This window comes from Vanacampus margaritifer, chromosome 9 (assembly GCF_051991255.1).
Source record: "Vanacampus margaritifer isolate UIUO_Vmar chromosome 9, RoL_Vmar_1.0, whole genome shotgun sequence".
NCBI lineage: Eukaryota > Metazoa > Chordata > Actinopteri > Syngnathiformes > Syngnathidae > Vanacampus > Vanacampus margaritifer.
Genome location: NC_135440.1, coordinates 26,783,251 through 26,799,731, shown reverse-complemented (window position 1 = coordinate 26,799,731; position 16,481 = coordinate 26,783,251). Strand labels below are relative to the sequence as shown.

The following is a 16,481-nucleotide window of genomic DNA, read 5'->3' as shown; positions in this document are numbered from 1 at the left end:
AGGTCAAGAGACGGCGGGCCGAGTGTGTGTTTGCCTTATAAATGACTTCCCAAGTGGTTCCAGCTCATTAAGCGCTCATTGTGTAAGAGCATTGTGTTGCCGGAACACTGACTAACAAGGGAGGCTCGTAGAGACTAAACAGGGGGAGGAACAGACTCTGTAATCAAAGTTTCACAACAGTAAAAATGGTTTATAAAAAAAGGTGATTAAACGTTTGTTAAATTAGTAATTGAGTCAAATTGGCTGCAAAGCTGATCAAATTAGCCATAAAATGGGAGCTGTAAAAATGTCATAAAATTACCTAGCAGAGCAACTCGTTTTTCAAAAATGATTGAATTTATTGCATTGAATTTAAAATGTGTAAAAATGGTCACTGGATATTTCTAATTGGTCGTATAATTGGCCATAAAACTAAATTAGTCTTCACACTTTCTAATTTGTAAATTAAAAAAAAAAAGCCAGATGATCCAATTTACTGTATAGAAATTTTGAAGTCGGACAAATTTGTGCATTTTGTAGAACGACTGATACATTGGGTTGCACAATAGGTTGGGAAATCAGCAAAACTGTTTGTAAATTCTGCACAACTGGTTCTGAAATTCATAAAATTGCCCATAAAGCTTTACGTACAATTTCTTATAAAATTGGCCGTAAACTTAGCAAGGTGCTTCAATCTAAAAAAAATAAATTAAAAAAATCTGCTAACAAAACGGCAGCCTAGCATGCGAGGCTACAAATGTAGCTTGCTTTCAAAAATGCGGACGAAAAAGTCAGCAAAGGTGATGCAGCCTAAACAGGAAAACACAACACCGTTTTTCAGCAGACAGGTACGAATTTGTCAAATTTGGAGTAAAAAGGTTGAAGAAAATACTGTAAAATGAAAAAAAGGTTTGGAAATGACTACAATTAGTCAAAAAGTACTTGTAGAAATGGGTACAAATAGTCTTAGAACTAGTTGTAAGTTTTTCCTCCCCCGAGGCTTTGGTCATGAAATTTGAAAAAATGGTTGTGAATTAATTGAACAGGCAATAATTTTTATTTTATTTTTTGCTCATAAAATTTGAAAGAAATCATCAAAACTGGAAATTGGAAAATTGTTGCAAAATCAGTTATGACATTAGTAAAATTGGTTATAAAATGTGGAGTTGGTTGGGAAACGACTCAAATTTCTCATAAAAATTGGTATGAATGATCAAAATTGTCGGCACGTTCTAATTTATTGGTTTATCGGTATCGGTTGAAAATAGCATTATCGCGCATCCCTAGAAATAAGTCAAACTGGTTACAACATTTGCATTGTGTTATTTGTAAAATCGGTCATATAATGTGTTGCAAAGTAGGAAAATTTGACATAATTTGGAAAACTGATTTGAATAAAAAGGAGGTGAAATGCAGTTGGGCAAATTTGTAAGATTTATCTGAAATGTGTTAAATTGGTCATGAAATTCATCAAACAGAATTTTTCTGCATCGACAAGCGTGAATACGAACAATGGCAGCTTTTAAGTTCTACAAAAAAAACCCGGCTGTGATTATCTGTATCTGCATGATTTCCCAGAGGGAAAATAGTTGTGAAATTCAATCACCGGCATCTCCACATGGACTGCACTCAGCGTGCAGACTCTGGCTTGGACTTTTACGAGGAAGGAAGGCGTCGACGTGTGAATGCGGCGTTCATCAGGCAGCCTGGAGAGCTGACAAGGGTTCGGGGGGTCAAGGTGAGTTCTATGCAACAAAGCTCTTTGACTGAGCAGAGACGAGGGCGAAACCCAGCCATCGAGCGACCGAGAGACGAGAAGAATGCCTTCATTCATTCATGGTCACTTGCGGTGGGCTGTGGGTCGTTTTGGAGCCACGCGCGTGGGAAGGGTTAACCAAACTAAACGCCGCCCACGCTACCAAGGCCAAACAATAACGTCAGAGAGGCGTACATGACTCTCGAGAAGCCAAACGGAACGCTTGACAGATGAAATGCTAAGGATGTTTTACAAAAGGAAACCGATTTTTTTCATGGCCAATGAAACTGAAATTTGGGCCCTGCTGGACTAGTAGTCAGCCAACCACCAGGGGGCGAACACACGTTTATGCCTTTATTAAGCTGCCTAAATAAAAAGCAAGAAAACCCGGCAGCGAGATCCTAAAGTCCCTCGGATGTCTGATGAGAGCGCTGATCTGAACATATTACTGGATAGCCGATTGAAGCGGCCATCTTACTCCTCCCATCTCGCGCGCAAACTACTGTATAAATGTATGTATATCGTAGGCTCTTAGTATAGGGCCGGGGTGTGGTCACTATTTTTAACAATTAAAAAAAAAGAAAAAAAGAACAAGGGTATGTGCTGCTTTTCTTTTATCGCTTAATTCATTAGACCCCAATATTAGATTTGGCAGAGGCATCTTTTGTTGAATTAAAGTTATAATTTTTTCATTAAAAAGATAAGGATGCAAGTTTCCTCCTATAAACCTCACTAAGCATATACTTTTTTTATTTATTTTTTTATTTTTACATATATTTAAGTCAAGTTGTAAAATGTATGAAGTCCTCTTGTTTATGTTTAACAAATTTGAAACATCATAAATCATGATGTTTCTCCTCAGTACTGTCTCAAATATTCTCCAATTTCCATACTGTAAATGCATAGGATCGAATGTTTCTTGGGAGTAGTAATATGGCGAGCTCGATGCTTCAAAAGTCTTGGCCTATCGACTATCCGGTGATATCTTCAGATCAGTGGATGGGAGCAAGTCATGTTGAGAGAGAAGAAAGGACAGCAAAAATTGGGAGATTATGAGGAGCATCATGATGTCATCATTGTCCGGACTTGTTTCAAATTCAGAGCGAAGTGACAATCTTAAACAAAATAAATAGCATATATTTATTAATTTAGTCAGAGATCCATTTTTAAATGTTTTTTTTTTTTATCTGTTCCCCCCCCCCAAATATTTATTTATTTATTTGAAGCTTCATTTTGTATTGAAAAACTATTAACATATTGTTCGTGGAAAACTAGCAAAATTAACTCATTCACTGCCATTGACGGCTATATACGTCAAAAATTTATTTGAACTATTTCTATTAGTTAGATTTTTTTCCCACTTTTGTTAACAAGAGCAAGAAAAACTTTTTTTTTATTGTACATTTAGAACAGATATAACATTTGTGATTAATCGTGAGTTAACTAGTGAAGTCACGCGATTAATTACGATTAAAATTGATGCCCCTAATTTATTTTTCGTTTCTTTTTTCATGGTAATTAACTGCATGATTTCAATAGTTAACTCACGATTAATCACACATTTTATATCTGTTGTAAATGTACAATACATTTTTTTTTTAACAAAAGTGGGAAAAAATGTTAAACTAAGAGAAATAGTTCAAATGAATTTTTGACGTCTATAGCCGTCAATGGCAGTGAATGAGTTAAAGTACTGAAGTGTTCCGTAACTTCATAATTGTGATTAATAATCATTATTAAAAAAAACAATTATGATTATTATTATGACCAATATGTTGCAGCCCTAAGTTCGCCAAAATACAAACTACAGACAGCTATTCATCAAGAACTAATCAATTCCCAAACTAATCAACAACTATTTTGATGATTGATTCAACATCTACCGACTGACTTAAAATTCAAAATTCTCGGAATTGCAGCCACTCAACATTAAATATCTGGGGAGCAATTATTTTAGGAATCAATCGATTATTCCTTCCTCAAGACATTTTTGTGCGTCCTATTATAGCGGCCATGTTTTTACCAGCGCTCGACAAGCGTAGGACACACAACAAAGCAGCAGCTCAACCTTGAGTGGATAAAAGCCAGCTTGTTTACTTTGATCACAAGTCATTAACCAGCAACACCGTCGCCCATTCATCAACTAATTGCTTAATTAACTAACTAATCAGTAACAGTCCACTTCACAGAACTCATCAACGCTGCACACAAGCCAATCAAACGACGGGTCTGAAACTCGAGGCCCGCGGGCAAGATCTGACTCAGCTTCTAGTTAGCAAACTTTGGAGCAAGTGACGTCCAAATAGTGAGCAAACGTGACGCATGTGGCGACCGAGTCAGCTGTGAGGTCAAAAGGGGAGAAAGCGGGGAATGTTAGCTCCACGTAGCTTCGTTAGCATGCTGGGGCTCATCGAAAGCTTCTAAGAGATGTGGCGGTGGTGGTTGTATGTATGGTTTTGGTGCTCTCCCACCCGGCGCATTCCTGCTCTTACTAAGTGTCAGGTGGCATCAATCTAATGATAGCCATCAAGCGTACGTGCTTCTGTGTGTGTGTGTGTGCGCGAGAGTTAAGACTCGCCACGTATGTGGGAGGGGGCCATTCCGATGTGATTGTGGGGAGCCAGGGTGTGTGTGTGTGCGTATGTGTGCGCGCGAGACAACTGGTCTTTACAACAGCATTCCACCGTCCTCCAGGCCGCGGTCCAACACTACTTAGGAAGCAATACAACAAAGGCCATACAAATTAATTTGACGTCTTGAAGGCTCAACAAATTCTGCAGCCAGGGTGAAAAATGTATTTACATTATCGATGCACATGGACTTCCTGTAGCTGTGCTGTGCCAGGTGCGGTGGTTGCTTTGAGATGCAAGTGACCCAACTAACAAAAAAACGTTTCGAGCTAGGAGGCGGAACTAAGGCTGTGCAATTAATGGAAAATCAATTACAATTTCAATTATTACACTTCACAATTACAAAATCAGCATAATCGTAAAAAAGATTATTAATATTAATTTTTGAGTTGTTTAAATGCATACTTTTGCACTTTTTAAATTTTTAAATAACTAATTTATGAATTTTGTTTCATCCAAAAGGAACTTGCGTAATTAACATGTTTCAAATACATTTTGCCAACATAAAAAAAAATTAAATAAATATTATTATAAATATATATTATTCTAAATTTTGGTTGGTCCAAAAGCAACTCACATAATTATAGTGTTTCTATTTTTTTTTGTCCTAATATTTTTAAATGCTTAAACATTTTCTTGTTTTGTACCAAAAAAAATAATAATCGTGATTTCAATTATTGCCAAAATAATCGTAATTATTATTTTTTCCATAATCGAGCAGCCCTACTAGGAGTCACTATGGTATTTTGCCTTAAGAACAGCCCCGCTTTTGGCTAACACATAATGCAAAGCACCATTGACATGCTAATGTTAGCATCCACAGTCGTGGTTTTAGAAGCAATGATATTTAAACACAAACAATGTTTGATTGCATTTTACTAAGTTGTATTCTTCTTCTTCATTTGTGTCTGCATGATTATATCATAATGCCTGCCAGTGGCCAAGGCGGGCACACCAGATGGAGCAGCACAATGAATTGGATTGCAGCATGAACTCATGATGCACAAAATGTTTAATTCTTTACATTCTATTTAATAATGTTTTTCTGAAGTGCTATAATAGAGTGATAATATTCCTTTTTTGTTTTTCATTTTAATGGGTAAAGATCTCAAATTGAGTTCCTAGCTGAGCGACTGAATGAATGAAACTCATAATCCAAGGTTGTCGTGTAAGTCTAACGTCTCGCATCAAACACAGCGCAGCAGAAAGAAAATGGCCGTTCTTTAAGCACCAAATCAAAATGGTGCCCATCGACGCTTTCCGAGGCGCACCTGGCCCGTGGACACCAGGGGCCATCGCTCTCCTCTTACAGACGCTCACAATGGAGCCCACTTCCTGTCCTCTTGAGCACAACCAGGGCGGCGGCCCCAAAAATAGCCCGGCGGTCGCGGCGGCTAATGGCTGCCGCGTATTCGCCGCGCTCATCCGGCCGCACTGGCTCATTAGCCGCCGGTGGGGGGATTCCCATCAGCTGCACGCACGCACGCACGCACGCATGCACGAGTTACAGACGGAGAGAGAGCAGCACTTGGGGTGTGCAAGGTGGCGAGGCGCACAGACAGGAAGTGGGCGTCATTTCCTCAGGAAGCTATCAGAGCCATTTCCTCCCAGCGCCATCAGATGGAAGAAAGCGAAAGCCAGACAGAAGGAATGGAAGGAGGCAAACAAGGTGCAAGAGGATAAGTATGAGGGCGGGCCTCGCCGCTGATATGAGGAAGCGGCACAGGAAGGTGACGCGGCAACAAAACCTGCTGACGGACAAAAGAAGAAGAGCGAGTGGTTAACAAGCAGAAAGAGAAAGACAACAACAAAAATCAGACAGTGGAGAAAGCAGGGGTGTGTAAACTTTTTCTCACGGGGCCACAGGCAGTCAAATGGAAGGACGCAAGGGCCACTGAAATTCTTCATGAGATATAGACAGATGTTTTTTTCCAGGGCTGATATACATTATATTATTAGTAGTATAACCGATATTGAGACGATTTTCATTTGCAGTAAAAAGGTCAATATGTTTATTGTGATATTTTGCCGAGAAACGACTCCCACATAATATTTCCGATTTACAGTCAGTGGTTTGATCAATTGCCAGCCACATCGGTAGACCTGGGTTCAACTCTTCAGCTAGTGCCGCGGAGCTGTGACCGGTGAACAGGTGATGGTTCAAATCCCACCTTTGACAGATTGCAGTTCAGGTGTTATTTGCATTCATTTATCTTTTAACACTTTGATTGCCAGACGTTTTCAGAAAAGGGATGCCGTGGGTGCCAGCCGATTTAAGCATTTTGACTGATCTTTCAAGGTCCACAGAAAATTATGTGTTTGGACTATGGAAACACACATACTACCAAATGAAAGATTGGACTCTCATCTTTCATCAGAAAAAATAAGTTTGTTTCTACCTTATTCCGTTTTTCAGTAATCAACCATAGAAAATGGTTAGTTTCACCTCTGTTTTGAAACAAACGTCTTTTAACGTCTTTGGCACTCCTCCATAGGATTTTACTAAACGTTATTTAACGTTTTTGGCAGTCAAAGAGTTAACTGCAAATAATACATTGTCATTTTCACAATTTTTGATTCCTTTCATAAGCGTTCAACTTCGCATTCTATTTCTGCAGAAATTGCACTTGGTCTAGTTAATGAATAAGCTTTTCAGATTTGCAGCACGTTAAATCTTAGACAATAGGTTTTAAAATTCCCTGCAAGCTCAGCAGAACGTGTTATCAAGTTCAAGGAAAACTTCGGTACATTTTCCAGAAGTAAATCAAGTTTTCCAATATTTCTGTACAACTGAAAAGTTGTTATCCTTGGCTTGAATTCAAAGAAAAACAAAAAGTGCAGTGAGTTTCCAGCATTTTGGAGGCAAAACAAGTCTGTTTTAAATTGATATCTTATCGGCCACCAGATTTTTGAAAACATGGAGCGGCTAATGGTTTAGCTCGTCACCAGCCGGCCAACTCAACATTCTCATTCCCGGACTTCCACGTCACTCAACAGGCCAGACTCCGCCTTTCAAAGGCACGCGGCGAAACACGCATTCGATGTCACAGACACTACAGTGTGGAATGTGAGGATGGCAACTCGAAGCAGACAAGGATAATACACGCACCTCACATTTTGCTATCATGCGCTTTAAAATCCGTCTCTCCACAAAAGACGATTTGATACGACTCTCGATAACACAGGGTGGGTGTGAAATGATTCAAAGACGATTCGATTCAGTGGGATTTATAATCCCATTCAATTTATCCATCCATCCATCCATTTTCTTGACCGCTTTTCCTCACAAGGGTCGCGGGGTGCTGGAGCCTATCCCAGCTGGCTTCGGGCAGTAGGCGGGTACACCCTGAACTGGTTGCCAGCCAATCGCAGGGCACACAGAGACGAACAACCATACCATTCAATTTATTTATTTATTTATTTATTTTTGTCATGTTTATTCATCTCCAATCAAATTCAAAGGAAAAAAAAAATCTTTAAACCAATTTATAACCGGTGTACATCTCTCATAAAAGATTATTCGATATGCATCTCGATACACGCGATGCGACACAATTCAAGGGATGCAACGATTTCAAAAGGTAACAACTCGATTCGGTTTGTCAAATCAAAACCGTCACAGTTTGTGGTATATTCAAACGAAAACATTTTGGGGAGGTCAGCAGCAATAGTAGCTGTTTACTGTACGGTATATACAAAACTTCTTCTTTTTTTTTTTTTTTTTTTAAATCGCCTTCCAGGACCTTTAGTGCAGCTTTTAGGACAGAACAATCCCCCCCCCCGGCCCACCCCGCTCTTATAGACTAAACACAGAGAGGGAAGGAAAGCGTTGCAGACCAGAGAGGAGACAAATAAGAGAGGAGGCAAAAAACAACAAGGCAGAAGGTCAAGTGCGGGAAATAACACGGCGGAAAAAGAATCACCTGAAAGTGTTTATTTTGTGCACTTTTTTTTTTTTTTAAAGGAAGCACGTGAACAAGAACAATGTCCTCGCTTCACAAACACACTAAATGCTTCCACCGGGGAACAAATGCTTTTTGGCTGCAGCTGGCAGAGGTGACGTAAGCTAACACCTCAGTGAAAACACACTGTTGCCTCCGTGTGTGTGTGTGTGTGTGTGTGTGTGTGTGTGTGTGTGTGTGTGTGTGTCTTTATGTTCACCATGCTGTCACACGGTCACAGTTACATAAGAGCAGCAGTCATGTTTTACGCATTCAACACACGTAAGGTGCAGTGGCGCTTTGAGATAAGAGCTTTAGTTTGGACTGGAATTTTTTGGGCTTTGACTTGCGAGCACAAACGTTACAACTTCATTGACTCGAGTCACTTCAAGTTGGCAGCATTTAGCAAATTGTGAACTATCTTTCAAAAGAAGGCCTTTTAATCAGAGCTGTCAAAATGAATCGATTAATCGACAAGTAATTAACTATCAAGGTCATCGATATTATCGTTAAGAGCCATTTTTTTAAATTTAAAATGGTCCAAATCCTCTGATTTGGTCATATCAACATGGACTTGTTGACTGATTTCTGTAGTCCTTCCTGACAGAACACTGATTATCTTCTGTGTTTAATCAAAATAAGACATTTGCAAACATCTGCCTTTACTTTGGAAAACAATGACCAAATCGGTAACATAGTACAGCCGTTTTTTTTTTCTTAAATCAATTTGTGAAAATGTCCGGTTGGCATTGCGTAACTAATAAATAGGAGGTGAAGTACACTGTGTAACTGCGACTTCGTATCACAATTTCAAGGCCGGGGGGGCAAGTGTCCTCTTTTTGGGGGGAAAAATGGAAATATGGTCACCCTACAAATCCAAAGTAAGAAATAAACAGCAATCACTGGTTAATAAACAGCAATCTGAGAAAAAAATATTTTATAATACAAACTGTTGGAAGTTTACTGTCTAACTAAACATGAAAAAAAGAGAACGAGACCTTGTGTATTTATAACAACCACATAGCATAGCCTTTCGGCGTACTAGCTAGCCTAAAGCTAAAGCTAATTAGCATCTACGAGGCTGGGCTTAAACTCTTTCATACTTGAAAACTCCTTTAATAGGACAAAACAATAAATGTTTTAGGCAGTATAGGTAAGACTTATGCTAAAAATAATGGCCAATACAGCAGGAATGGATATGAAAGAAGACAATTTATCTCATTATTTTACAGTTGATATTAGCTTACAAAACACTTTTGATTGCAGTCTTTTAAGCGTTCACTGCGACAACTTGCCAAAATTCTACCAAACGATTTTAACGTAAACCTTAAGTAAAAGTGAAAGTGATGAACGTCCATTTCCCCATTTATTTAGGTTTAGGATATTTATTGAACTTATTAGAAAATTCCCGCTTTCAATCATTTTTGCTACGGTTTTAAGACACGAGGAATATTGTTTCAAATATGTTGTGCATTTTTGGTAAAAGTGCTTAAATGTTTTTCAAGCCTTAATTAGTTGTGTATGTGATGACATTACAGTATTGAATTATTTTTTTTTTTTTTTTTTAAAAAGACACTCAAAAACATGTTACAGCGAGGGTGCAAACGATGAGATGGGTTTCACAATGTTTGGCAAACTTTGCTAAAAACACGACAATCCGATAGTTGGGCCTTGGCAGAGGTCTTCATTACTAAACAACATCCATTTTGTCTGATTTAACACCTAAAATGTCCTCTGGACAGAAATGTAAAGGCTGGAAAGAAAGGAGCAGGCAGCCAAGGCAACTGCCGGGCAATTTGAAAGCAACACGCTTCGCTCACGTCGAGTTGGAAAAAGTGAGGGGCAACACAAAACATCTTTCACAAGTGCAGCTGTTTCCTGTCTGGTGCGCCGCGAGGGTTCTGCTCCGGCTCACTGAACACGGTAGCAGAAGCGGCTGCACGGGTTCTCCTTTGCTCCAAAAAACTCTTTCTGGAAGTTCTGTGGCTTTTTGAGGTGGATCGTTTGGATCAAAGACTTGGACACAAATAGAGAAATGCACTACAGGATAAAAATTGGAATGTTACAAAAATGTATTATTTTTAATATAAAAAAAAAAAGAAGAAGAAAGTACTCTAAGGTTTGAGAAAAAAAAGTTTGAGATAAAAAAAAAAATATATATATATATATATATATATATTTGTAAAGAACAAAAATGTATTTGGAAGTCAGAATTGCTAAAAATGAAAAGGCCTTATTCTGGAGAATTTGAGAAAAATTTACATTTGAGGGGGAAAAAAAAGTGTGCCGCTCCTAGAAAAGAAAAGTAGTTCTTCTACGACTACTACTGTCAGCGACTCAGTTATTCATCATTTCAGTCTTTTTTTTTTGTAAAGGATAAAAAAAAATACATGCCTGCGAGTATTGTTATATTATCTCTCGTCATGTTTGCATTCAAATTCCACTGCTTCTAAAACCGTGGCAACAGATGCTAACCGTTAGCGATGCTATTTTGAATCTTTTTGTTGTGGCGTTCCCACATATGTTATTGTGATTTTTATTCTCGCTGTGTAACAACTCCCAAGATAATACTTCCGATTTACACGGTTCACATTTAAACTTGCAGGAGGTCGCCGGTTTGAATCCCACCTTCGACTTTACATTGTAAATATATCCATAGCCATTATGCTAATTGATATACTTAACATGTATACCAACTGACTACCATATCAAGAAATGCATTATAATTTCACTGAAATGATTGAATGCATGCCAGCTTTCAGCATCAGATGACACTTTTCAAAATAAATATGCTAATAGCCATGATTTCTAAAAAAGTCAAGTTAGCTCAATAGTTAAAGCAATTGCCTTCCACCACGGAGATTATCTTTCAATTTATTCCTAAGCACATGCATTCAAATCTTAGCATTCAGCTTTTCTGCATTTCCACGCAATTTCTGCAGAAATTGTACTACTTTGTCTCGTTAGCATTATGCTAAGCGTACTTTCCAAAGGCAAAAACTATGATTACTTTAAAGACACCAAAAGTGTCATTCTAGCGTAATAAGAAACATATTGCCGAAACTCATAAGTTGGGCCACTCGTATCTCAAGGCGCCACCGTACTGGAGCAAAATGCTCATTTTGGGCCAAACCCACTAAACGATCATCTTTACTAGCCTCAATGTTATCTCGGCTGTGCAGTTGTAGCTTCCAATCAGACTGAAATCATTCACAAACGTCCACTGCAAGACTATAAAAGGCATTTTCTCGCGCAGACAAGTTACACGCAAGCTCGTAATATCACTTCCGCCAGCGCCCACTACGGGTGGACACCCCCGGGGGGGAGGGATAACCCGCTTCTGGACACGGCGACCAAACGGCAGCCAACGTCCGTCCGTCCGTCTGTCCGCGTGCGCGCCGCTGCTGACCGGCGGCACACAAAGGGCAAAGTTATCCCAGAAATCTGAGCGCCGCTCTGACAGCCGGCAAACAACAAAGCGCCGGCCGGCCGCTGTGGCGCTCACGGGACACTGCATTAGGAACGCCTGCGCGGTCCAAACAATGTCAATCGAGAATGAATGCAATGCAAAATACGTAGTAGATCGTTTGAAGAAAAAGAAACGATGTTTTTTGAGGCAGGTCTTGTCTGCGTCTTTGGACATGACCTGGTCCTTTTTTCTTGCCACCTTCAGTGCAAAGTCTGCAAACTAACAGAAAGCAGGGCCTTGTGTGCAACGCCGCCGCCCCCCCCCACAGACAGGAGCCGCGTATGTCACTTTGCCGGCGTGACGCGGCAAAACCGAGATAACGGCTCGCCACTTCTCTTTCCACATCACTCGGCCGCAGAGGCGATTCTTATCGCTGGCCGTTTGCCACGACTCGGGCAGCCATTTTATGTTCTTCTACTTCCATGACCCAGAGAACATTTCATGTTCCGCAACTCCCTCATCATCGACCCCCACTGCACTGCCCGACCCCCCCCCCCTTCCCAACATGGAGGTCACCAGCTCCATGGAAACATTTGATAGGCCAAGCGCCATCGACTGGCACGGATTGGCACTTCCCTGCCTCTAACTGCTTCCGTGTGTGTGTGTGTGTGTGTGCGTGTGTGTGCGCGCGCAGCGGGCTAATTGCCGAGGCCAGACACACGCAGGCCACTATGGGACTCGGAGTCGTTTATTTATAAGTCTGCTGTGTGTGTCTGGATTTCATTTGCTTTTACATAGCGCCCATGTAGAACATTGGAAGCGCTTTTTGCCAGCAAAGACGCTACGTGGCTACGCTAACCTCACGCTAATCCGAAAGACTTTGCAAAAAAGTTTGTTTGGGGGGAGTGGGGGACTAGATGTTGATATTGTTATGGATGGCTCACTCTCTGATGATCCTGGACAGCCGACATAATGGAACCCGGACAAAGCAGTCTTTTTTTTTATTTTTTCTATTTATTTATTTGTTTGGGTACTGAACTGTGATGCAAACTACACATGGGAAAAAAAAAGTCTGATTAATCGGCTGGCCAATTTAATTAGCTGATATTATCGCTTTTAAAACTACATTATATAAACATTATATAAATAAAAATAATATAATAAATAAATAAATATAAAAAACATAAATACATCCCCCTTTTTAAAAAAACAACAAAAAACATTTAAACACATTACAACCTAAGGCAAAAAAATGATTTATTTTTAAGTCAGAAAATTTCAAAAAGAAATTTGAATATTTAGTATATATATATAATATAATAAAATGTAATACTTCATCAGTGGAAAAAGTCAGAAAAAGGAGCCTTATTTTGGATAATTAAAAAAACAAAACAAGTACATCTGGGGAAAGAAAACTGTGCTGTCCCTACTGGTGTGCGTCTCAGCCACCAGGACGGAGTGTAATAATACTGCACAGTCATGTTGTCACAAACAACGAATATTGCTTCTTCAATTACTACTCAATAAGATGCTGTTATAAAATATGGCTGTGAGTATTGTTATTTTATCTGTCTACGTGTTGTGTTTGTGTTCAAATATACATCACTTCTAAAACGGCAACATTCAATGCTAAGTTGCTAACCGTTAGCACACCATTGGTGTTTTGCATTAGTTGCTAGCTTTCAGCTAAGTTCGTTTTTCTAAAGCATAACCTTGTTTGTTTGTTTTTTATTTCAAGACCCGAGTGCAAGTTTTCACTTTCCATCCACGGATTGGGATTTTTTTCCCCAAGACTTCCATGAATGACTTCATTCTCACTCGCTAGCTCGCCGTCTCGCTTCAGCTCTCCCTAACTGGCCGCCACAAGACTCCGCTGGACAGACGGGAGTAACTCTTTCCATTTTCTTACTTTTCCAACACGCTAAGTGAGACGGACAGGTGAAGATCCTGGCCATGAATGCAACGCGGATAAAACCGAGGAAATTGTTTGTGAAGACCGCTCGTCTTCAGTACAACTGCAACAGAAGCCAGCTAGCTGATTGAAGTTAAAAAGTAAATCTTGAGATTTCTACCGATTGCTGAAAACGTATCTGTGAGCAAAATGTTCTGACGCAGGGAAAATCCCTGAACACCCCGATGACCGGAGATCAACTGCATTTTGTTCTGCCTATTATTTGTTTTGGGTGCAATTCTATTGTGGACCACAAGATGATGGCTCACTACTTTGTTTAACACTCTGTACAGTACATTTGAAAGACGAAGGAAAACAGGAAGTATTTCAAGCTCATCCTAGTTTTTGCTGAAGATGATTGAAAGTCAAATCATCTTCAGTCCTGCTTTTTAGGCCTACAGAAACAAAGGCTGTTGGCTCATATAGAGTTTAATTCGATGAGTTAAATTTTTTTTACTTTGAAAAACTGGATTTAATGTAAATACAACAAGTGATCAGTACACTGTTACACGGTGTATGATTTTGTTTTAATGTATCATTTCAAAAGAGATTAAAAACCTTACAAATTATCAAGTATTGTAATGCTCTGAAAATAGCCCTAAGGAGTAATTATGGTATTTCTATTTGGAAGGGGGGATTACTGTACTAGTATTTTATGAAACCCCATTTCAGCCACTTGGCTCATTCCCCGATCATCTCAGAAGAAAAGACGATGGCAAAGAAAAGCATCAGCCAGAGAAGAATACTTTGAGTCCTCGAGAATTATTAGCTTGTCTGCTAACGCTCTGATCCCCCTCTGGATAAAAAAAAAAAAACATCCAGCGCGTTGGCCATTGCCAGTCTGTTGTTTATCCTAACGGCGCCCCCCGTTTTACGACGCGGCGAAGGAAGCGAAGTGCGACGAAAACAGGCAACATTCCTTTAAAAGGAAGAGAAGGTGGCCTTTGGACTGCGCACAAGCCGGCACTTGTTCAGCCGGCGGGATGGCGGGCGCACGGTGCGACCAACTCCCCCTTGCTCCACCTTTACGCTCTAACAGGAAGTCGGTACCGACGCCATCAGCTGCAGCAGCATCATAAGGAAGCAAAAGCAACAAAATGCTTAATGATTAAGCAAAGTGTGGACTGACGAAATGTGGTTATTTTGGTCAATTACGCGCTCACTGCTGTTTCCTGAGAGGACACACACACACACACACACACACACACACACACACACACACACACACACACACACACACACACACACACACACACACACACACACACACACACACACACACACACACACACACACACACACACACACACACACACACACACAAGCAAAAAGCAGCAATCAATATTATGCAGACACTCATTATTGATCTCGTCTGCATCTTTAACTAGGCAATGCAGGGCAGCCATTTTGTTTTTGGGTCATACTAAATGTATGAAGAAATATTAGATTAGCAAAGAGTCTTATCTTAAATTTCGATTTAAAAAAAGGGTTAATGTATTTTATTTTTTATAATACTTGTTACATTGATAAATAATTACATTATGTAGAAATGTGTCATCTCTATTATTATGAATCATTTTGAGTTTCATTTGCTTATTCTGGCAAATCCATGTCCAGAAAGTAAAAACGGCCCCAGGTGCTAGCTAGCTAGCTCCCTAGCTAGCTCCCATGGCACTTGTTTACCTGCTAGGGACCTAGCTAGCTAGCTAGCATCAATTGCTAAAGTAAGGTTTTTACTTTCTGGACCTGGATTTGCCACCTCTGATTAATATAGAATATTAATTCATGTAAAGACACTGATCATGTTGTGATTTCTCACAATAATTAGGAAATCAAAAAATGTCAGTATGCCACAATTCATTTCTCTAAATCTCTGCCAATATATACATTTTCAAATGATCACTTGTACAACATTAGAGGATATCACAATGTCTCATCACTGATGAGTTTTTATTTTTTTTTAGAAAAGACCCAAGGGCAACTCATGTGGTTCTTGGGGGCTACCTCGTGCCCGCAGGCACCATGTTTGAAACCCCTGAATTAACCCTTTTAGAAATTCCTTGCACTGTTTTTAAAATTGCATGTGGGACCGTATAAAATGCTCTTGCCGGGCCACGTATGGCCCACTGGTTGCAGGTTTCCCACCCTTTGTCATGCGCCACAGTGGGGCAAGCGTGACTATGGTCTGTCACTGCACGTAAACACCACAAACAATAAATGAACACAAACATTTCTCCCGAATAGCTGTCAGTGAAAAACTCCACAAATTATGTGAATTCCGATGATTTTTCTGACACCTAAATGCAACTGTCGTTTGATCTCAAGATCAACGACATCAGAACACACAAACGCTTTCTTGCATGAATTCCCACGCGTCACACGCACAGCAGTTGCTGCTCAGCGGCTTGAAAAGTGTCAGTAAAAACGTACCGTTATTTTATTTATCTGAAGAAATATATATAATAACAAAACTCAGCCGCACAGGACGCAGTGTAGTCGGGCGAGAGCCCCCAGTCCGCGCAGCGTTACCGTGCTGGGGGATTTGTCAGGGGGAGGAGAAAAAACAGAAAACACCTTCGCGGTCACCTTTTTAAGACACTTTTTTTTTTAAAGTCCCACAAACAGCTCGCCGTTGGTCACGTTTGAAAGCTTTACTCACCTGCAAAGAGGGAGAAAACGTCCGTCCGAGCGTCTAAATCAGGTTTCGTGAAGGGAAAAAGTTGTCGTGTGCCATCAAGTGAAGTGAAGTGAGCAAAGGTTGGGGGCAGGAGGGGAGGAGGAAAAAAAAAAACATTGTACGCGGAAGTACACGAGA

At 40.0% G+C, this 16,481-nt stretch overlaps 1 protein-coding gene across 4 annotated transcripts in view; it reads right to left on the bottom strand.

Annotated features, from left to right (window-relative positions):
- The window catches only part of arhgef1 (Rho guanine nucleotide exchange factor (GEF) 1), a 43,414-nt gene extending 26,942 nt beyond the window's left edge, over positions 1 to 16,472 (bottom strand). For all 4 annotated transcript variants that reach the window (XM_077576126.1, XM_077576127.1, XM_077576129.1 and 1 more), the window contains exon 1: positions 16,326 to 16,472. The gene's annotated coding sequence lies outside the window, so the exon portion shown is untranslated. The remainder of the gene's footprint in view (positions 1 to 16,325) is intronic.
- Between the last annotated feature and the right edge of the window lie 9 nt (positions 16,473 to 16,481).